The 23743-nt window shown below is 36.5% G+C and overlaps 1 protein-coding gene across 3 annotated transcripts in view; it reads right to left on the bottom strand.

Annotated features, from left to right (window-relative positions):
- Positions 1–23743, bottom strand: part of PDE4D (phosphodiesterase 4D) — a 1076913-nt gene that overhangs the window by 535688 nt on the left and 517482 nt on the right. The window lies entirely within an intron of this gene.

Raw genomic sequence — 23743 nt, 5'->3', positions numbered from 1 at the left:
TCTTTCTTAGGCACATATTCATGTGTGGTCACTTTAACACAGTGCTACTGTCTAAGACGTGTCGGACAAAGACCTGGGCAGAGGGGCTAAAAACCATGTATAATTAAAGCCAACTTCTTCCTCAAATCTCAGAATTGCTGGTCTCCACTGCAAAAGTAGGAAGGCAAAGAGTAATTTCTGCTTTGTAGGACAGGATTACCACTAGCTACCATCATGACTTCAGAAGGTGCTGTCGTGATGAAATTCATTTCTGCTGCCTAACCCCATAATAAGGCTGTCTGCTCTCTTTAAGTAAAATGACTAAGCTATTGATCCTTTCACGGCAGAAATTCCCTTTAATCTGTTATTAAAAACATGTGTGGGCTTTTAATATTTTTGCCTTGTAAAGAAAATGAATTTCACAGCTGCAAGTCAGACGTGGTCTAAGAATTTCTTCCCCCACTGTCTTTCTCTTCTCTTTGCTCTCTCTTTCGGTTTTTTCTTTACCCCAAATTCAGTTTCCCAATAAATGTCATTTACTCTGATGCTCTGATAGCTTCTGAAAGATTCTCATGCCCAAGCTATACAGACCTTGCATGCTTTTAAAACACAATGGTAACAGGCTCCTGCTGGAGTCCCCCAGCGCCGAATTTCCAGCAGAACCTTTGGAATCCTCGCAGCCGCCTTGTCTGCCCTGCGCTGTGCCGCCCCAGCTCTGAGGAGCTCAGGACACTTGCAGGCTCCCTGGTACTGTACATTAACTCTGCAGCAGCCCTGCTCGGCTGCAGACTGCTGCCTGACAGGGGATGTGCTGGCGTCAAGGGGGCCCTCTAGGTGGGTTCCCAGACACTGCAGAGTGGAGCGCTCCCTGCCAGCCTCCAAAGGAGAGTGAGTAAAAGGGGTTAAAGGAAGAGCTAACCCGCCCTGGAGGAGCAGATTTCTTTCAGTAAGTAATTACCAAGCAAGAAAAGCTAAACAGCAAGAAACCTGTAAATAACCTCACAGGGAAATGACACCTTAAACAGATAGATATTATTGTGGAGGTAGGTTTTTTTGATTTGTTTTCCATCTTATCCAATGAATATAAAGGGGATAAAATAATTGACAAATGATGAGATCTGTTCAACTCAGCTCTTAAAAAATAAAAAGAAGAAGAAGAAGAAGGAAAAGAACAAAAATATGGGAGGTGGGGAAGACTTGCTTATTCCATTGGTCACCATTTAGCTACAGAGGTTCACGTTGTTCTGATTTTGGACAGGAAATCCTGTGGAAGCCAGTTCTGCAGAAGTCAGTCAGACTTAAACTGCAATTGCGCATGCCATAAAGCTGCTTGTTTGATTAGGGGGTGTGTAGATCGGTGGAGTGCTAAGATAAAACATTGTAATGCTTATAGGTGGTATTTTGTATTTCCTCAAGCTTGCCCCTTTGTTGCAAAAATTCTGTTCAATAATCCCCTGGAAGCACCCCATCACTGTTGATGCCATTTTGGAGAAGAATAAAAGAGTAAACTCTTCTAATAGTAGGTTGGCACTTAAATGGTGTTTGTTTGAAATCTGTAAGAGAATGGGCTTTACAGTAGCAGTGTATTCAATATTAATGTATCACTTTTAACTTGAGTATTTAAAAATGATGTTATGCAATTGCTTAATATTAAATGGAATACTGGCAACACTTAATATATCATGCCATTATCTTCAGTTAGGATTTCCCCAGTGAGATCCTGTCATTTCAGAAAATATTACTCAGGGTTGGGGGGAGGGGAATTTCTCATAAATTCAAAGAAAGAATAATATTTAGTTTTGAAAACTGCTATAGTTTGATCAAACTATGATCCTAGTAGTTTCATCATTCCTGGGAGGAGGAAGAATTGGTTGATTCCTTTTAAAAGCAGTTTGAACTTTAGGTTCGCAAAGATGGCACCACAGCACAAAAGAACATGGGAATATTACTGGGAATATTATTGCAAAATCCTAATATTTCACTGGGATTTCCTGTAGATCAAACCATATCCTCCCACCTGATTTCTGTGAAAAGCTCAATCTCTTCCATAAGATCATTTGTGATCTGATCCAAAACACTTTAGCCTCAATTTTTGTTTTTGTTGTTGTTGTTATTTTATAATATACTTTTTTGGTTGTAGATGGACACAATACCTTCATTTTGTTTATTTATTTTTATGTGTTGCTGAGGATTGAATCCAGTGCCTCACACGTGTGAGACAGGTGTTCTACTACTGAGCCACAACCCCAGCCTCTCAATCTGTTGTGTTTTTAAAGCTAAAATGTTTGGAATAAAACATCATATAGTAACTCAAATTTTGATATTACAGATATTTAAATATTATTATTTAAGAGGTAGAAGTACTGAGAATGTCCCAAGCCCTTTTCTAATAGCATCACATGGCTGTTTCACTCCTCATCACAATACTATTAGGTAAGGACTGCTATTAAATGAGAAAGTTGAAGTGCTCAAATGTTAGGTAGCTCACTAAAAGTTAGCACCTAGAAGAGTCACCATTTGAAATAAGAAAGTGTAGCTTGCATGCATCAACACTACATTCTAGTACCTCGGTGACAGTAATCATACCACCCTGCATTGGTCCTATGCTTCCTAACTAAATTCCTTTTATGAGTATTAATTTAACCACACAGACGCACGCTGAGGATAGTAAAACTTTTATCATGACATTTTGGAGATGATATATAAAAAGATATTATTAGTTCATTGCCACACACCATGGCAGAAGAAGACCTAGTAAAGAATCTAAATTACTTGAATCTGCTTAGTTTTCTTTGATGATAATGATTATGGACACCCAACTATTTCAAAACCTACATATAATTCTTGCATTATGTGAGAGAGTAGATCTCTATAAAAATTAGTAAAATGATGTAGAAATATATTATCCATTTAATTAGCAGTATTTATTTGTCCTTTCTTTTTTTTTTCAGTCCTTTATATTCCCTTTTGCTTGTATGCCAAAGTGTTACCTGTCATATCACCATATAATAGTAAAAATACCTCTGAATCTTTCTCAAATACCGGGCATCTCAACACACAATAATTGTGAGCTATGTTTCCATATGTAAGCAATGATATATGCAAATTACCTTATAAATAAAAGACACAAATAATTTAGTCATTAGATTAAAAGAGATTTGAAATTAAAATATATTTAAACTAAAAGGAGATTTCAACTGAATATTTAAACAAGCTTTTCTTACTTTTTAAAAAAATGTATTTACAAAGCCATGATAAGTAACAGAAAAGTGAAATTTCTGCTTGAAGTATAATAAATAAAAAAAGTTATTTATTTCACAGTTCAAAGAACCAATACTACCAATTAATAATCACCCCTAAATTTAATATTTTTAAAGACTTCAGACAAAATAAATAAATAAATATTATATATATATATATATATATATATATATATATATACACATATATATATATACACACACACACACACACACACACACACATACACACACACACACACACACACACACACATATATATATATATATATATATATATATATATATATATAAAGGAAAAGGTTTGGGGTGGGGTTGTGGCACAGTGGTAGAGCGCTTGCCTAGCATGTGTGAGGCACTGGGTTTGAGCCTCAGCACCACATATAAATAAATAAAATAAAGGTCCAACAACAACTAAAAATAAATAAATAAAAAGATTTGTTTAGAAATAGCTCACTTCTAGTATTTTTATCTTATATAGATTAGAAACAGGGCCTTAAGGGATATGACTCACAAAATTACAGACTGAAACTTCTTAAGAACAAAAATTTTCATAAATATGTAAGCTTCAAGAAACAACCATTAGGCAGATCTAATAGGTTTGTAACTTAAAAACAAGTTCTCAAAAATGAATAATGTTGATGGGACTAGGGTACTACTTAACCTTTTTGTTCTACTAAAGATACTTGTCTTTTCATAGACTATTTAAGAAATATTAGAATAAGCCATGAAATGAGGATTTGGGAAAAAGATACACCTCACACATTGTTGGTGGAACTGCAAACTGGTGCAACTACTATGGAAAGCAGTATTAGAAAACTTGGAATGGAACCACCATTTTATCCAGTTATCCCTCTCCTTGGTCTATATCCAAAGGATGTAAAATCAGCATACTACAGTGATGCAGCCACATCAATGTTTATAGCAGCTCAATTCACAATACTTGAGCTATAAAACCAATCTAGGTGTCCTTCAACAAATGAATGGATAAAGAAAATGTGGTATATATACATGATGGAGCATTACTCAGCCTTAAAGCAGAACGAAATTATTACATTTACATTTGTTGGTAATGGATGGAACTGAAAATATCATGCTAGGTGAAATAACCCAGTCCCCCCTCAAAAAAAAAAAAAAGCCAAATGTTGTCTCTGATATGTGGATGTAGACCTTCTGATATGTGGAGGCTGACCTGCAACAAGGGAGGATGGGAAAGGTAAGAATAGAAGTCTGTTGGATTAGGCAAAGGGATGAAAGGAAGGGAGTGGGGAGGGAAATAAGAAAGACAGTAGAATTCATCAGACATAACTTCCCTATCCTTGTATTTGAATACATGACCAGGATTACTCTGCATTAGGTACAACCACATGATCCTAATTAGAATAAGCTATACTCCATGCATGTATAATATGCCAATAACACTCCACTGGCGTGTACATCTAAAAAGGACAAATTTTAAAAATTAGAAAAGTAGACATTAAGGCAAAGAAGAAGAAGAAGAAGAAGAAGAAGAAGAAGAAGAAGAAGAAGAAGAAGAAGAAGAAGAAGAAACGAAAGATTAGATGCAGGGACAATCACAGGCCCATTATTTTGGTCAATAAAGAAGTGCTAATTATTAGTAGGACGTCATATATTGGTACTGGTTTGGTGAGGTTGCTGTAGCTATGGTACAGCCTCAGCTCTAGCAGCACAGGGGCTGTTTGTGTGTTGTTGATTTAGAGGTGTTTAATTTTTTATTCACATGGCAAACATTAGAGTTATTGGTCTTTCAAGGATAGTCATATTAGCTATCCTTGTATGAGAATGATGTAAGAAAAAAATAGAATATCAACTTGGCAATAAAGTGAAAATTGCAAACTCAGAGGAAACCAAAATCACCAAGATTTTTACCAAAAAAAAAAAAAAATGCCTGGTGCTCTCACAATCAGGAGAAGAAATCTTAACTAGCCCGCATCCCTATGCTCTTTTCCAATAAAGTCCTTTTATGGCAAGGGGGTTATGCTCCTAAGAGTGATAGTTTTCAAACTAATTTACTGGGAATGTTGTGAGTTTACAAAGTTGTCTTAGAACAACTGAGAGGTAAAGGGGAGACCAGCCACCTCATGTTGTTTCCACCAAGGCTCTTCTCCTTTTGCAGTCGTCCCCCCCCCCCCCCCCCCCCCCCCCCCCCCCCGGTACCAGGGATTGAACTCAGGGGCACTCAACCACTGAGCCATATCCCCAGTCCTATTTTCTATTTTATTTAGAGACAGGGTCTCACTGACTTGTTTAGCATCTTGGTTTTGCTGAGGCTGGCTTCAAACTTTTGATCCTCCTGTCTCAGCCTCCTGATCCACTGGGATTACAGGAGTGTGTCACGAGTGTGCCACTGCGCCCGGCTTCCTTTTGCAGTTTTGTCTCAAAGACTGATTTGAAAAGGATCTGGTCTTCAACAAAAAATGTTCACAAAAGCATAACAATAGGAAGACAAAATTAGCACTCTTCAGGCACATTTTTATTGCAGTATTAACTGTTTAAGACCATTTCTTCTTCAAACTCCTTCATTAATAACTAAGTGACTAACTTAGACACTAGTGCTGATGCTGTCATAGTGTATAAAGACACACCCAAGTCTCTGAACTTGGGTGTTTCCTAAACACTTTAGTTATTTGTACTTACAGATAGGGAGGGTGTGATGACCTACTTCACTGATGTTTCTCTTTCCTTCCTTGAGTTTCACTTTCAGCACAGAACTTCAGTTTTAAATATTAAGATGTATCTTTCCATCACCCACTCATTCTGGTATGATCAATAAGCTCATATCAATGTTTGCCTCTTAACATAGAAGAAATAAAACTCTTCCGTATTTAGACATGATTTAGACATGATTTGGCAAGGACTTAAGTGATGATATTTTGTTAATTCTAAATGAATAATATTATATGATATTTTAGGAAAACTCCCAGTCTTTCAAGAGGTTTGTTTACTTTTTAATACAAAGCAAAACAAAACAAAAAAAGTTGGTCCCTCATTTTACATATTTTGGTGGTATGTTTACATTTACAAACATCTCTGTATATTTTCCTGACACATTCTGCCTATATATTAGTGTATATAGGAACTAGACACTATAATCATTTGGATGTCTTGAGGGATATGACTTCTTACCTAAAGATAAAAGGCAAAATATTTTTACCTTTTCTATTAAAAATGTATGTGTATTTTACATACTTGTATGGACTTATGTGTAAACACACACACACACACACACACACACACGTTTACACATACGTTCTTTCCCCCAATAAACAGATAAGAGTTGGATTCCATGTGTACAGTGAGACTCAAGATAACTGCACACTCCCCACCCCACTCCTGCAGGAAGGGGATATGTAGAACCTCTTGCCACCCTTATCCTCTGGGAAAGAACAGCATCTTCCTATGTATATTTATAACACCAAAAACATTGTTGGCACTCAGTAAATGTTAACTAATAACCATGTTGATAGTAATGACTTTCACTTCTGGCAAGGTCTAGCAGACTCTGAAGTCATGCTGTTCAGCACATTCATAACTGAAATAAGAGAAGACCTTCATGAAGCCATGGTTCCAATTGCTAGGTGTTGGGGAAGTGCATCATGCTTCAGCAAGTTGCTGGTATATTCAATTTCAACATATTCTTTAGCCAAGGAAACAGTTTCCAATTGACAAATGAAAAGGAATCTGTTGAACACCTATTTGGATACTTTACTAAAAATTTTCATGATTTAGCTAATAAAAACTAGTCATTTTGGATCATACACAGCTTAAATCCTTTAATGACGAATAAACACATTATAGAAAAAAATGGTGATCATCAATCACAATACATTTCACAATAGAAATACGTGGAATACTTGCAAAATTCTAATATTTTTGGAAGTCAAAGAATTAGAAAACCCAATGCTAGAATACAAAGAACACACTTAAAACTTATACTCAAAAATCAAATGTAGAAAAAAATCCACTCCAAGTTTGAAGAAGAAAGTCAATTTGTGTTTGATTTTACAGCCCTAAGATATGAATCCTTAGTCTCAAATTCTTCCTTTAACTTTTAGTGTAATTTTGACCAATTCCCTAAATCTCTTTGAGATACAATTTTCTTACCTGTAGTATACACATTTTAGCAAAGTTATGGATTATTATAATTTTTAACTTATAGAGTTAAATTACAAAAAACTACCTTGTAATATGAAGAAGTCTTCAAATGTTATTCACATGTCTTTAAAATTTGCTTGTTAAAATATTAAAAATACCGATTGTTCATTTAGTCAACAATTTACTCGAATCAAAATGAAAAAAAGAAAAAAATGAAAAATGCTAGATGTTTCTTCTGGAATGAAATTATATTTCATTCTACTCAAAAGTTTTCAAAAGATTTTTTATTGCATTTCAGGAATCCGATTTCAGAAATATTTTTATATCATGTCAGAAATTCAAAGGAATAAAAATCTTTCTCATATAATAAAATAAATATTAGCTTCAAAATATACCCATGTTATAAAGTAGTATGGATTCCTAAAAAATAAATTGGAAAACATATCTGAGATGACACTGGATTAAAAGAAACCCTCAGGTTTACAGAATATTATTTTAAGTGTGAATTCATCGATTTACTTGTGTGTTAATATGTAAATTTATGCCAATCAGAGGAAAAGAACCAGAAAGATACACACCAAACTACCTCTAAGATAAGGAAACAGAAGCAGACAGCATTAAAAAAGAGATTTTTCACCTTTTACTTATTTATAAATCAATATTTCAAAAATAAGAATATGGCCATGTATTATTTGTGTGATTGAAACAGCAATTAAGAGGAAAATATATTTAGCATTTACTAAGGAAGAACAGACATTTGTGTCTGACATCTATCTACATATCAGAATATCAAACCCAACTTTCTTATTCTTGCAAGAAAGACTTATTGATGATACATATGAAACAGCAATGCTTAAAACTCAAAGTTGAATAGTTGAATACAAAATATGGATTTAATAATACAAACATTCCACTGATATTATTGGTGAAATCAGTATGGAATCTTAAGGATAAACATAAATAGCTGATTTACTCTTTTTTCTGTGTCTATGTCAGCACTGTAGCTGAGGCCAGAAGCAGTAATTAGAGTTGATATTAAAAGGAAAGCTACTGTCTCCAAAAGAAATTAAATATCTGATCAAATGTCCTGATCTTGTGTATTAATATATTAGTAGTATGCTGTTGTATTGTGTTAATATTGTTAATATTGTTACTAATATGTTAATATTGTTACTATGATAATATTTTTCTCCAGTTCAAGTATGTGGGTGTCTGCAAGCAAGTAGATTCCAGCCTGCTCTCCAGCACCCTGTAGTCCATACAGTCTTTACTCAATTAAATCCAGAATTGGTCAGCCCAAGAAAAAGATTGTTTTAAGTAGCAGGAAGAGAACTGTATCTGGCTGGCATAGCTGCACATTCTTTCCCGGGCCCAACTGATTAGATGCATACAAATAGATGTTCCCTCACTGATAAATTTCACTCATTCTCTCAGTTAAAAAGTAACGTCATCCAGGTCCCGGTTCCAGAGGTAAGGAGCTTGGAAGTTGCCCCTTAGTCCTAACAAGTTAAACAGCTGAACAAGCTGAAAAGTCAATAACTCTTCTTAGATCCACAGGAGATGTGAGGTCATAGGACAAACGTCTCCCCTCAGAATTGGAGGGGAGGTCAGGAGCATGCAGAAAATCACAACACATTGGAGCAGAAACCTCCATGGGATCCAGTATTGGGGTAGAAAAATCTAAATCATAATTGATGAATTTCTGGAGGCTATGGCTGACAATCTGAAGTTAAAACTCCGGGGGACTCCAGTAATAAGGAGGGTACCATAATTTTTATAAGTTTTATGTCCAGGATTTCAATCAGGGTCTTACGGAAATATGGAGGAAAATTCCATCTCATTTCTGGCAAGAAGAGGGGAAAAGTCAACATTTTAAAATACTGCAGAATACATTGCACTTCTTAACAAGGTCTTCCCCCTCAGGAGAAACTAATTAACTAGAACCTAACCTGCTGAGATTTTTTTTTTTTTTTTTATCAGAGCCTAACTGACCTGGGGGAAGGAAAATATCCAACTCCACCGAGCCATGGTCTTCCATGTGGGAGAAGGGACATACTGAACTCCACATAAAAAAGGGAGAAAAAAAAATCTGAGAAATACTTGTGAGGCACAGTCTGGAGGCACAGGCTCACCAAAAGACTGAGACCTAATTATTGTATTGTATAACATTTCCCCTCCCCTCCATTTTACCACTACATGAGGCTTATTTATTCTAGTCCTTTTCCCCCAGTATATATCTATCTAAAGAAAAAAAAATTATGAGGAATACTAAAAGGCAAAATGTATTTAAAGAGACAGAGCAAGCGTCAGAACTGGACATGCAGAGATGTTGGAATTACCTGTTTGATACAATAATGGTAGGTACATTTCATGATGAATTTTGTCCAAATACATAAAATAATACAACACTATGGGTGAGAATCCTCATGTAAACTATGGACTTTGGGTGATCATGATGTTATTGGAGGACCATTAATTAAACCAATGTATTGTTTTTTGAAAGATAATGATAATAGGCAGGCTATGCATTTGCAGGGGCTTAGGATACATGGGCCATCTATACTGTTTTTTCAATGTTTCTGTAAATCTAAAATCGCTCCAAAACTAAAAATAAAATGTGTTTTAAAATGTAACATCAGAAGTATTAATCTGTCATACTTAGATGTCCAATATTTACACATTTTCAAAACAGTAGATATTAAACTCTACATCATTAATGGGAACAGATTCCATTTACTTTAGTTAACTATTGCTTGAAACAATAGTAAACCCATACTTTTATCAAAAATGTTTGAGACATATTTTGAGAATTGATAAAATATACACACTATCTCATAGCTTCTTTATTAATAAATGCAACAGAATTTAATGTGTATTTTTAAAAATGAAATTTATTCAGGAAATAATTCGAGTTCATCAAGGGAAACACAAAGGAAAAAGAGGAATACAAAAAATAATCAAGTCATTCATAATTTTTTCCCACAAAGAACAGTCGCTGTAGTTTCTTCTCTTCTGTATCTCTCTGTCTCCCCCACTTCTTTCCCACACCACTGACTTTTCATTACTGCAAAATATTTAACTAGGCCGCTGGGTTGGGCGAAGATAACTGCCTGAGAAAGAACTCTCGTACTTACCAGATGGCACAAGGTGGTGGAGTTAATCAAACCTCTCAGTTTCCTAGGCTTATTAGGGTAAACAGTTCAGTCAAAGGTGGTTCCCAAAGGTTTTTATTCTCTTGAAACCCTCCTGATGCAATTTCACTGTGGATAGTCTCTTGAGAATATTCCTTCACACTCTCCTGCTTCTAACTCCTTAATTTTGATCCATCTTGGAGTCTGCCATTATATTTCTTTTTAAAAAAACTTTAGTTATATAAAAATGAGTAATAGTATATAGTAGATATATTTTCTATTCCAGGTAAAACTAAGAAATCATTTTTATTCATTGTTAAATGGAATAGGATGGATAATCTGTCATTTATATTTTCAATCTAACTTATTTCTTCTTTAATATACAGACATAGCAACACAGTCTTGGCTTTTGGTGTTTTTAATTATAAATTTTTTGGGGGAATGTGTTTTCATAGTAATTTTAGTGAAAAGTTGAAAGCAATTACATCAAGTCCTTTACCATTTAAAAAACTCAAAGGTCCCAAACAGTAAGTCAGTATATATACACACACACACCATTGACAATTGATGAGTTAGTTAAAAGCAAATAAGAGTATTATTTAAAATATATATTTGTATATATATTTGTAACATGTTACAAATATACACACGCATACCCACAAGTATGTATTACTATTTCTTCCTTTTCTGTGTAGAGGCATTGCTACTCCATTTCTTTCAGTTATCTTTGCAATAGATAAAGATTATCATTAGAATATACCTACTTGAGTGGTGGGTTTTTTGGTCTGTTTTGTCCCTGTATATCCTCCACAGCTTAGAATAATATCTGGTGCATAATAGTTGCTCAATGAAATATGTATTGAATCAATTTTTTTTAAATAAATCAGTCATTATGGCCACATGATTCTTTATGTTTGCCTACAGCTCCTAAAGAACTTGCCTTCCCTTTACCCATATCCCATTCTGATAAAACCTGATTGGAGTGGGTGTGAAAACTTGACTTACTTCCACCTGATTCATTCACTGGGCAGCAAATACTAATATTCTATCTTTGGAATGTGAAAAGTCCCAAGTAATAGTGAGACTATTCAGTCCAAGGTGGGGTTGAACCAAACGCCATGACTGAGGACTGTATCTGCCATTGTGGGTCAAGCAAGAACTGATCACCAAGAAGAGGGAGGCAATTTCAAAGGAAAGATAGAAAAAGCAGACAGACATGGAAAGAGAAAGGGATGACTAGATGGCCCCCAAAGGAGTCAGTTGCTGCCTTAAATCTGGAGTTTTTAAATCCAACAAGCCCCAGCTACACGTGTTTCTATAAATCTCCATAACTTTACCATAACTATAGTTCTTTTTTTTTTTTTTTTTTGGTATTGGAGATTGAACTCAAGGACACTCAATCACTTTGCCACATCCCCAGCACTACTTTGTATTTTATTTAGAGACAGAGTCTCACTGAGTTGCTTTGTGCCTCGCTGTTGCTGAGGCTGGCTTTGAACTCGCAATCCTACTGTCTCAGCCTCCTGATCTGCTGGATTACAGGTGTGTGCCTGGCTCTTTTTTTTTTTTTTTAAACAAGAGTTTGTCTGAGTCAGTTTGTTCTTTTTGAAATCAAAATCTTGATGAGTCACCAAATAAGAAACTTTGTATTGCTATTCCTAAATTCCTTCCTCTCCTCCAAAATAAAGCAATTTAAAAGTAATGCTACAAAGAAATATGAAAGAGCCACAATGAATCAAGTTGGCATTTGATTAAAAGTTATAGGGTCAAGAGGCTTAAGTAAAAACAAGTTATTTTCTAAAATTACATCTATATCCAGATGTTCTAGAGACTGTTCTTTTTCTCTGACAACTATTACATCCCAGTCAAAATATTAGCTCCTTTTTTTTTCTTAAATGCTTTTCATATTTTTTTTCACTGCATGTCAATTAGTTTCAGATAAGGAGAGAGAGAAAAAGAGAGAGAAAAAAAGAGAGAGAGAGAGACTAGAAGGAGGATACACACTATAATTTTTTATTAGCCTTTAGGAAAATTCAGTACTCAGAAGGCGAAGTTCTTTTCTAGGGAGAAAAATAGAGCATCATATAATCATAAAAAAATAAGTGAAAAGCTAGAAAATGTTCAGATGTATTAAAATTAGAACCAAAGTTTTAGAATAACTAATAGTTTCAAAATCAATATGATATATTTAAAACATTCTATGCATTTCATTGCAAAATAAGTTCAAGGCTAGTTATTAAATCTCAGTTTCCCACTGCACACAGATATCTTCTCCCTCACCTAGCATTTTCCACCGTCTGCTCTGCTGTTTATTCTGTGCTCATGTGAGGGTGAATCCATAATGCTGAGTACTTGAAGCTATCCATTAATATGCCTTTCTCTGTAATTGGAATATTCCAACCTTAGAAACATCACAATGGAGTATGCAAATCACTTAAGAGATGCAAAAAAGCAAAACAAACAATACTTGTCTAAAACTGATGAGACAGAAAAATATTAGTATGAAATCAAATTGTCTTGTTATATATCTTATACTTTTTTCCCTGGCATGCATGCTATAGGAAGGAAAGAATTCAATATCGAATATCATGAGCTCCTCTGTTGTTTTTGGTTCCAAGACTCAGAAATGAATAAAGACACAAGATCTTCAAATTTTCTCATAAAATAAAGCAGCACAGTTCATCAAAGGATAAGATTACTTTTAGGATTTCTCTTCTTTTTGCACTGACCTTTCCCCTTTAGAATAGTGACCAATCAGGATTTGGAATAGAATTTTTTTAAATAGCAAGTAGGCCGGTGAGCAACCAGGTTTTTGTTTGTTTTGTTTGTTTTTCCATCAAAACCTTAGCATGTTTCATTGATTTTTTAAATCACTACCTTGTTTTTAAAACACCGGAAGTCATACAGGAAGGAGGGACACAGTTGAAGACAATATAAAATCACCTTTCTCCCATATCTCCTTAATTACTCCCCAGCTAGAGGCGCAGGTCACTGGAGATGAGGTTACCCATGTGTGTGTGAGAGGACTGAATAATTTTTGTTCTGAAAGGAGATCAAGCAACTTTGCAGCCCCGAATCTCCAGTGGCCTCTCTTCACAGACTGCAGGTACCAGAGACAGGTGACAGTCCTACACTCCTAACCCAAAGGAGTCCTAAGGGAGAAGGGGGTGAAGAAAGGCAAAGGAAAGTCAAAGAGTAGACTGAGACAGAAAGACACCACTCTCAATACTATCTTCCACTCCCTCTATGAGTGACTACTTTCTACACCTTTACTGTGAATTTATTCTGGGATTGGACATAGGCATTTTAAAAATGAGACAAACATTTGCTGGAAGTTTTAAATCATTTTCCTTGACTTTCCTCTCAAATATGAGAGATAGGAGAAATATGCAAGTAGAGATACAAAAGTGATAAGGTACTGTCAAGAACTTTTTAAAATATTTGTAAACTAGGGGTTAGGAATATAGCTCTGTGGCAAAACATTTGCCTAGCACATGCAAGGCCCTAAATCTGATCCCCAGGATTAAAAAAAAAAAAAAAAAAAAAAAAAAAAAAAAAACCTCTAAATTAGTATCAATACTTTACATTATTTGTTGAAATGCATGTGATATGTGTCAATTACCCATTTTATTTTACTACTCCACTGCCTCCTTGAATTTTATTTAGGGGGAGTATCTTGTGACTTTCAGAGCACTGTTAGGAAACAGCTTTACAATTACTCAGATTCTATTACATTCAGGCAGAATCTGTTTAGAAATTAGAATACCCACTCTAGATTACAATCCCAAACTCCACACTTCCCCCTCCCTCTCAGCTGAACAGGATAACTGCTTGCAGGGAGAATGACATGGAGGACGGGTACCCTGGCTTACCTGCTGTTGCCACTGACTGCTCTGGGATTAGGGGCTTTAGGGAGAGAGGAAGAAAGAAAAGAGATCAGCTTTTCTCCTCTTGAATTGGCACTGCTGTAAGATGTCACCTCCTGTTGGGGAACTGGCAGATGTTGAAAGCTGCCTGTTTGTCTCGTGGGCACTTTTGTGGGTTCATCAGCAGCATCCCTGCAGGGTCCCCTGGCTGCAACTCCTGCGACTCAGGCAGAGCCTGTGTTCCAAGTACTGCTGGTTAATCAGCCCCCCACTAAGCCCTCAGTTTCTAGTGGTCCAATCCATGCAAACTCTGGCTGTTGGAGCCCAACTGCCTTTCCTAGATTGTTGTCTGGGGAAGGACAAAAAATGGCTGAAGGTTAGAACTCCGTCTTGTGTGTGGTGTGAATCTCCTACCATTGACGTCTCTTCTTCAACTCTGAAGTCATCATTAACATGAAGATGACTGCAGCTCCCTTTGAGGAGAGGAGGGGAAGAATCACATCATTACCCACTTTCTCTCTCTCTCTCTCTCTCTCTCTCTCTCTCTCTCTCTCTCTTAAATATTTACATAAGTTCTTTTACAGGCAAGAAAGGGTTCACTGCCTTTGGACCTTGTGCCTGGCTATGGCCACCCGTCTTGTGCTAATCAAGAGTCAGCCTGAGCAAAAGGGCAACACAAGCACCAAGCAGAACCTAGCTGAGGTGCTAAATAACCAACCCTGGAACAGTCTACCTTGACCCTTCTCATTCCAAGACAGCTGCTTTTCCTTGTTGGCTTACCTGGGAAGTCAGGAGCTCTGGACTTACAGCAAAAAGCATCTTAACTGCTAAAGTCCACAATGAAATATTTATTATAATCCAAATGAGGACCCTTCTCAGTAGGTAATAAAGTTAGACAGGAGAGGGACATTTGTGTTTTTTCACTTCTACTGCTTTTTTCTTCCTAAATGGCTGGTTGGTGAGCTCATCTGCCACAAAAAGCACTTAAAAACCAGATGTTTAGGTGAATTTTCAGAACTGCAATTGCTGTTATTGAATTGAAACAACAGCTGTGATGACACCTATGATAACAAATGGAAATGAAAACAAACAAATCTGCGTTCTCAACTTTTGAATCTATCATTTTTCCGTAGGCTTGGAACTTTCTTGCAGTTCACGGGGAAAACAAAGAGGCGTCTACTATTACACGATACTGTCTATATCTAGGGCAATGATCACATGCCATCTTAGAACATCAGAAGACAAATGTGTGTGACAAAAACACTTTGGAAGTGAAATTGTACTGAATGCTGACTTCCATGTAAGTATTCAGTAAGGACCTCTTTTACTGTTCCATACCACGATGTGGGTGTGCTTATATTAAATCACTTTCTGAGAAACACTAGGTGACTAATTTGTGACAACAATATGTTTGCAGACTAACACATTCATAAGAACAGCAGAATAATGAGCTAATTTGTAAATTGCCAGATGGAATTTACTGAAAGCCGGTGGCCTAAGCTATCATAATTGTCCTTTATACTATAAGAAGACAATCCAGTAATCTTGCTACTCAAATCTTTGCTTTGGGATAAACAGGCCAAGGTATAACCAAGGCTTTTCCCATAAAGGTAAGCCTCTGGTGTTTGAAGATGCTTGCACCTGAGACCCTTGAGTGAATGACATCCCATAATGAGAGCTCATTCATCTTAACTGTCCTGGAGTCCAGGTTGTCTTCTGGACTGTTGTCTTCTGGTGAGGTTGTGTTTTTTCACCAATAGTTCACAAATGCTGAGGTGCATTTCCCTTTAGGGCCATACCTCTCTTTTTCCTCTGTTGGTGTGCCCTCACTCACAGAAAGAGGTACCTTGTTCACAGCACTTTTGATATTACCTTTTCTGATTTGCTTTCCTTTTCCTAAATCAGTCTAGGTATGATTTTATCCCTCTTATCAATAGTCTTACTCCCCGACTCCTTCATTTCCCAAAACAGCTTGATTAATAACCTAAACCCCAATTATGGATTTCTACATTACATTTTCTCAGAGCCCTAAGTGTAAACCATCTGTGACATTATTTAATAGAAGTTTTTTTATTCCGAAGAAAGTGTTTGGTGGATGGAACACAGGTTTTTAGTATCATTAGACAGTTAAGAAATTTGTCAATGGCACTTTGTTTACTTTGGGCTCACTTTTTACCTTTCATGAATTTTAATATTTCAGCTGGAAAACAATGATGTATATCTCTTAGATTTGTTTGGTATTCACTTAGAAGCTATAGATTCATAGCACATGAAAGAATTCAATACCCGCTGGTTTTCCTTGACCTCTTCAAATGTTTGCCATCTAGCTGATGACTGCAATGGTGAGAATGGTAAAATTAGAAAGAAGGAAAACAGGAGTGTAAAAACAGCAGAAGGTGGGATAGAGTACAATTCTCAAATGATTACTGATGTGAGTTGTCACGGTTGGCTGTGAACAAGGCCATGGTATGTTTTTTTGTTTTGTTGCCTTAAGGAGAGCCTATAGATTAATTAGAGTAAAATCAACAACCTCAAAGGAAAATGAGAGATGGATTCAAATAAGCATCTCAGAAGAACAACTACAAATCACAAATAGCCATGTATATGATGAATCTCACTGGTCACCAAAGAAACTACAGTGAGGTATTTAGTTTATCACAGTGGTAAAGAAAAAAACCTTTTAAAATGACTAAAAATATCCAATGATAGTGAGGAGATGTGAATGGGTAAGCCTGTTCACAGTTGGTGGAAACATGGTCTGGGAATGACCTTTGATAATATAATGCAGCAGGTTTTTAAAAAATGTAAAACACATATACCATTTGATAAGAAATCCCATCTGTAACAGTCTATCCCACAATGACTGTGCAAATGAGAATGAACACACACACACACACACACACACACACACACACACACAGGTATTCTTTTTTGTACTGTTTATAATATTTTACAAAATGCTGTTTCTGTCTCTCTGATCATCTCTGACTTCCTGAGATTGAACCAGTCTTTTCTGCTCCCCGCCAGTGATTTCCAAGTTTCAAACATATAACAGGATCAAGGATGCTTAAAAGTGCATATTGGTGACAAATAGTCAAAATATTTTTATTGTAACCAATGATACATATTTACCAGATTTGTAGTTGACTTGTTTCAGAGGTTAAAAAAAGAGTATTTTATAATTCCCACTCCTAAAAAGTTTTTTTGTACCCATTTAAAATTTTGAACCATTTCATAAAATAATTGATTTTACTCAACTCTTCAACCCTCTGTAAATCTTGCATAATTTTTCATTAGAAACTTGTTATTTTTCAAGACTTAACATATTTAAAACATCTCACCAGGCACAATTTTGTCTTGTGTTATTTTTTACCTCTACTATAGCACACATAGGGCATTGCTGTTGTACTTTTACTTACATTTAAAAAACAGAAAACATTGTCCTTAGAGGCCCAAACTGCTGTCATTTATCCCAGGAGTACAAATATTCTCCAATGAAGGTCCAAACTCCTGTTATTCTCACTCTTGGAGCCTGTTCTTCAATAAGATTCTCATCTTCTTATAATATAAAATGGGGGCAGGGTAGATGGTATCTTTCAAATACAGAAACCATGTTTCTCATACCATTGCCACATCACTTTTCCTACTGGTAGTGGTGGGACTAAACTTCTGTAGTCATATTACCTGGATTAAGGTGACATGGTTAAGCATATCTGTTAGTGAACTGTCTGACCTGGGCTTTGAGGAAGAAGAAATGGAATTCTTACATTTCAAATGGAGACTCGTTGGACTGATGGTCAGCACAACTTGTTTACTTTATTATAAATAACTAAAATCCAACACTGAAAAGTAAAATAATACCATATTTTTCAAGAAAAATATACTATACAAGACTATAATTACTTCATATGTGTGTATATGAAGTAATATATATTGCTACTTTTTCAGAGAAATGCTCTTGGAGAAAACCCTTCACCAGAATGAGTCCCAGATCAGTTGGCGTAAACCTGGCATCTGTACATTTCTAGTAACAGAAATTTAATCAATCTGTTCAAAAGAATACATTGTTTAACTGAAGACACTCTATTAATAAGTAGCATAAGGAACTAATCAGCTTTCTTCCACATATCATTTTGAAATATGAAATAGCCTATTGGAAATAAGACAAGAAGAATGAAATGATGCTAACATTTTGAGGGGGGAGGCTTTGTGCACTGAGGCTTACTTATTTCCTTTGAGATTCACAGCAAAGTAAGTATTAATATCCTGTGTTTTCTAAATGAGTAATCTGAAGAATCTAGAGGTGTTAAGTTACTCACCCGTGGACACAGACAGTAAAGGCTGAGCTATGATTGGATTTCCAAGTCTACTTTTGCCTAACACACTATGTTACCAGCATTGCCCATTTAGATGTGGCCAGAAAGGACTGGTTGGAAGGTGTGCAATTATAGAAGTAGAAGATGCAAAAATAATGACCATGAGCTCTGCAACTAGTAAGTACCAGGAACTGTGCTAAACACTTGGCTCTCTTCATTTACTATTCCTCAAAAGTACTACTAGCTTGTCCATTTTGCAGTGAGGAAGTCATAGCACTGAGTAGTTAAGAAATTCACCCAAAGTTGTACAGTAGTTAATAAGTCCTATGATGAGTGCATAAAATTTCATTATTCCTTTACTATCTACCCATCTACCTATCTACCTTAAAGAGCAAACAGTCAAATGAGTTGGATTACAATTTACTGATTTCATGTAACCTGGGGAGTGTTACTCGTGTCATTTTGTTAATAATATTTCCCCCCTGCCTTTAGGATGTCAAAATGCCTTCTGGGGATATTGGAAGACACTCTACTGGCATTCTGCTTATGTCTATAGATACTTATAGAATAAGGCTATGGTTTGATTCCCAACCCTATTAATGGCTCTAATGCTTCATTAAAAATATCTTGCTTTAGTTGCTCTATCACAAAAAATAAAGCAACAAGGTGTCTTTGTTTAAAAATGCTAATATACAATTTGATAAACATTTTATCTTGTCTCCTTGGCTGGTATTTCAGGGATTATTCATCTAGCATTGAGTGAATGCCCAGCATCCTAGCCCCTCCCCTTTCCAATTTATTATCAAGCTGCAGCAGTGCAGCATTGAAACATTTGATCATTTAGATCATTAAAAATCAATCCAATGACCAAACAGTTCTGTACATTTTAGAAAAATGAGCAAAAGTATAGTGTTCGATTGCTATTATCTTGCTCTGGGTTTTCTTTTTACAGTTGCCAGGAAATTCATTTGGTAGAATTGATTAAACCACCATGCCAAGGAGAGAGGGGGAAAGCAGAGAAATGTAAACACAGTGAGCTTAGAGGCAAGGGCAATGATTTTCTGAAGTGAGATGTTGCTGGTGGAGGCAGGAGGGGGCGGGTGGGAGGAGAAATCTGGCATAAAGTGAGCATATTGTAATTTGGGGTATAAGAGATTCAAGATGGTAGGATAAATAAAATAAAATGCAGAAATAATAGAGAAAAAAGGAAGGAAGAGGAGGTGAGCTATCCATGTGTTTCTCACAGACCGCCTGTACTGGCCAGTTTGGCTGAATTAATCCATGAGACAGCACTGGGATGATTATAAGAAGCTGATTTAAGGATTTCAGTAAATAAAACTCTCTCTATAGCAGGAGAAGACAGGGAGGACCTTCTAGGCACATCGAGTTTCTTGCTCATTAAGGCTTTTTTCTGTAAGAATAATTAATAAAAAAAGGAAACTAAATCTATTTTTGCTCAAAAAAAATAATGAATGCACACAAATTCACACATGTACCCCCCTATTTCTTATTGTAGTGTTAAAACATATTCCCTCCCCTCACACAGGAACTGCCTTCTGCTAATAGAAGTGCATTTTCCCCTAATATCTTTTAATGATTTCTTGATTAATATAAAAAGAACCTTCATTTATGAAATCACAGTGTGCTGACAAGGATGAATTTTAATGTGGGGTTTGTGTCACTGTGCCACTATTTCTAATTCCTCGCTGTTTCCTATTTAAAGTCACACTTAGCTCACACAGCTCATGCTTCCATAGAAAAGGGCAACAAAAATTACCAAGTATTTATTTCTTCTTATTTGCTATATATCAAGTCTGCTCTCATTTCAATTGTGACAACTACCTAAATACAAGGGACTTAAAATAGCATTTAAAACATTATCAATAAAGTAAATGAGTCATGGAAAAGCATATGTACTTTCTTGGATATTAGACATAGAAGATGATGGAATGTAAGAATCATTTAATGGCACAGGAAAAGACTAACACTGGTCTAAAGGAAGGGACCCCCTTGAGAGAAGTTTTACATTTCATTTATTCCATGTTGTGTATGCTTCTTGGGAGAAACTAAAATTCAGACAGCATTTACTTGCAGCCATGCATTTATATGAGAGCAAGTAGACTTTCTCAATGGGAGTGGTAGCCAGCTTCCAAGAATGGCCCCCGATTACTCTACCTCTTGGTATTCACATCTTTATAGAGTTCCCACATGCTCTATTTCAGAGTTGTTCATCAGGCAGAGGTGACAGTATGTCACTTTTAAGATCAGATATAAAAACTGCACATGGTTTCTATCTTGGACTCTCTTCATCTCTCTTCTCTTACTCTGGGGGATATAAGCTATCATATCGGGAGCAGTCCTGTAGCAACAGATGCATGCCAACAATGACATGAGTCACTGTGACAGCAACTGAGCCTTAAAAGGACTACAGCCTAAGACAGCAAATTGTGAGAGACCCTTAATCAGAACCAATAGCTAATATGGGAGAATCTTGGGCCTTCACATGATTGAAGGTCATACGTGTAGATGTATGTCAAAAGGGGCACATGTAGAGAGAGAATAGAAAGGGATAGGAGCAAAATTCCAGGAAAAGAGGTGTGATTATCACTGTTGCTGCTCAGCAGCATTCCCAGCTCTTCTTCAAGACATGTGGCAAGACAGCACTACATTGTCCCTTAGGAGTTGGGCACGGCCACCTTACTTTGGCCAATGAGATGTGAGCAGCATAAGTTGTACATGCATTCACACACATAAATGTATGTATGTTTTATTAATTTATTTCTGTGACTTGATAAAATAAGACCAAAATAAAAAGGAAGAGAGAAAAGAAAAAGAAGGAAATGAGGAAGAGGTAATATATGTCACTTCTGGGGGAAACCATAAAGAACTGGTATATCTCCCTTCTCCTCTCCCAAAGTGACTGAAAACTTTCTGGATGCTGAAGCCTCCCATCATCCATGCCCCTAAATAAAGAGCAGAATGCTTCTCCCTCCCCAACCAATCTATCATGAATATATAGCAAGAGTGAGAAATAGACTTCTATTGCTTTATTAAGCAGCCAATATTGTAGAGTTGTTCATTGTAGCATAAATTAGCACATCCCCACTAAACAGAGACTAAATCTCTGGCTAAGAATTCACTCTATGGGGAAAAGAAATCTGGTATGAATGACCTAACTCAACTATGAAGCCTGAGGTTCCTGAAAAGTGTAGTACTTCTGTATAGGTGGTGGTGACTGGCAAATCAACTTTCCCAGTCCTATCCTGGAAAGACAAAAGTTGTATGTGAGAACTGAAAAAAGTGTTTCCACTAGATTCCTAAAACTTGTGAGCCTAAGAAGAATCCCAGCTGTTGGCTCCCCCTGAGAGAACAAGAAAGGAAAATGCATTCTCTTTTCTGCTCTGCAGGTGAATAGTGTGCTGGCACTGCCCTAGACGGAACACAGAATATTAATAGCTGGAACAAACTTGCTGGAGTCTGCTGCTAGGCAATGGAGAGGCCAGTGAATGTGAGTTGAGGTCACTGGCAGAGCAGAGGCCAATACAAAGTGGCCTTCCCAGAAGATTCACACAGGGCAACTTCAAGGTGCCTCTAAGTCTCAGAGATGCTTAAGTTATAAAGGTTGTGTGAGTCACTGGGAATAATTCTTGAGACAATGGGCATACAATTACTGAGATGGGAGAATTTTAATGTGACCTAATTTATAATCACTGGCTTAGAGAGAATGAATGCTTAAAAACTTATCACTTTATTATTCACTCATTTATTTATTCACTATTAACTAACAATTACTATTGCTTTATTTATTGTAATGACCCATTTCAACTCCACCAGCATATTATGTGGCATAACATGGTTCTACCTCAATCAGGCATCCTCTTGGCAAGAGGCTTGTTTTAGCCAGGGGTGCTTTAATCTATTTAAAATTGCCACTCACTATTAGACACTATAGAAATAAAGCAAATTCATTGTTTGAAAAATTAGTGGCCTATAATTTAGTATAAAAGGACATGGGCACCTGAAATTAGTTCTACTGAATTGACACTTTGAATCTTTTCACCTTTGACTTTTTAGATGTGTTCCACTTTCAGAAACCCACTTAAACTTGCCACCGTGAAATACCATATAATCAAGAGGGAAGAAGTGATGAGGGGAGGTTTTGAATGAACATAAAGTGAAGTTAGTAAAGCTGGAGAGAAGAATTCACACGTGACTTTTTATTTCAACACAGGAGAGACCATATAAGGGCTGAGGGCAAGGAGTCAGTAGACACACACACACACACACACACACACACACACACACACACACAGGCACCAGTCCCTTTTATTCCCTTTGTAACATTCACAAGGGTGGAGAATACAAGAAAAGGGAAGGAAATAGGACGTAGACCACAAGCCTAATGCCTTGACAGAGGATTCACATGTTTATCTTACTCAAATACTTTATGAATTGAACCCACATTTCTTTCATGAACATTGATGGAACCTTCAGGATGGCTTTTTATGATAACCTAGTTGTCTTAGTTCACCTGGCTGCTATAACAAAATGCCATAAACTGAGCAGCAAAACAGACATTCATTGCTCATAGTACTGGAGGCTGAGGATCCCAAGAACAAAGAACTGGCCAATTCACAGGGGTCTAATGAGGACCCTCTTCCTGCTTTGTGGGTTGCCATCTTCTCACTGATACCTCAGATGGTGAAAGGATCTCTCATTCCTCTTTCATAAGGGCACTGATCCCATTCATGAGCCCCACCACCAACCTAATACCTCCCAAAGGCCCTACCTCCTAATAATACCACCTTGAAAGTAAGAATTTCAATACACAAATTTAAGAGGGCCACATTCAGACTGTAGCAGTGGTTTAATTCTTGTGACCCCTATTCTTTCCACAAGCACTTTTATCTTTTCCCTTCTAGTTCTATTTTATAACCTGCATTTACATATTCATTTGTCTGTCTGTCTGTCTCCCAGTGGGACAGAAGCTTCATAAGAGCAGATTTTATTGCCATGGTGACTGTTGAACACCCTCCCAACCATGCACTGTGGCTGATTGATAGTAAATATTCCGT

Source organism: Spermophilus citellus (assembly GCF_964194105.1).
Source record: "Spermophilus citellus genome assembly, chromosome: 1".
NCBI classification, from domain to species: Eukaryota; Metazoa; Chordata; class Mammalia; order Rodentia; family Sciuridae; genus Spermophilus; species Spermophilus citellus.
This window is presented reverse-complemented; position numbering and strand designations above follow the sequence as displayed.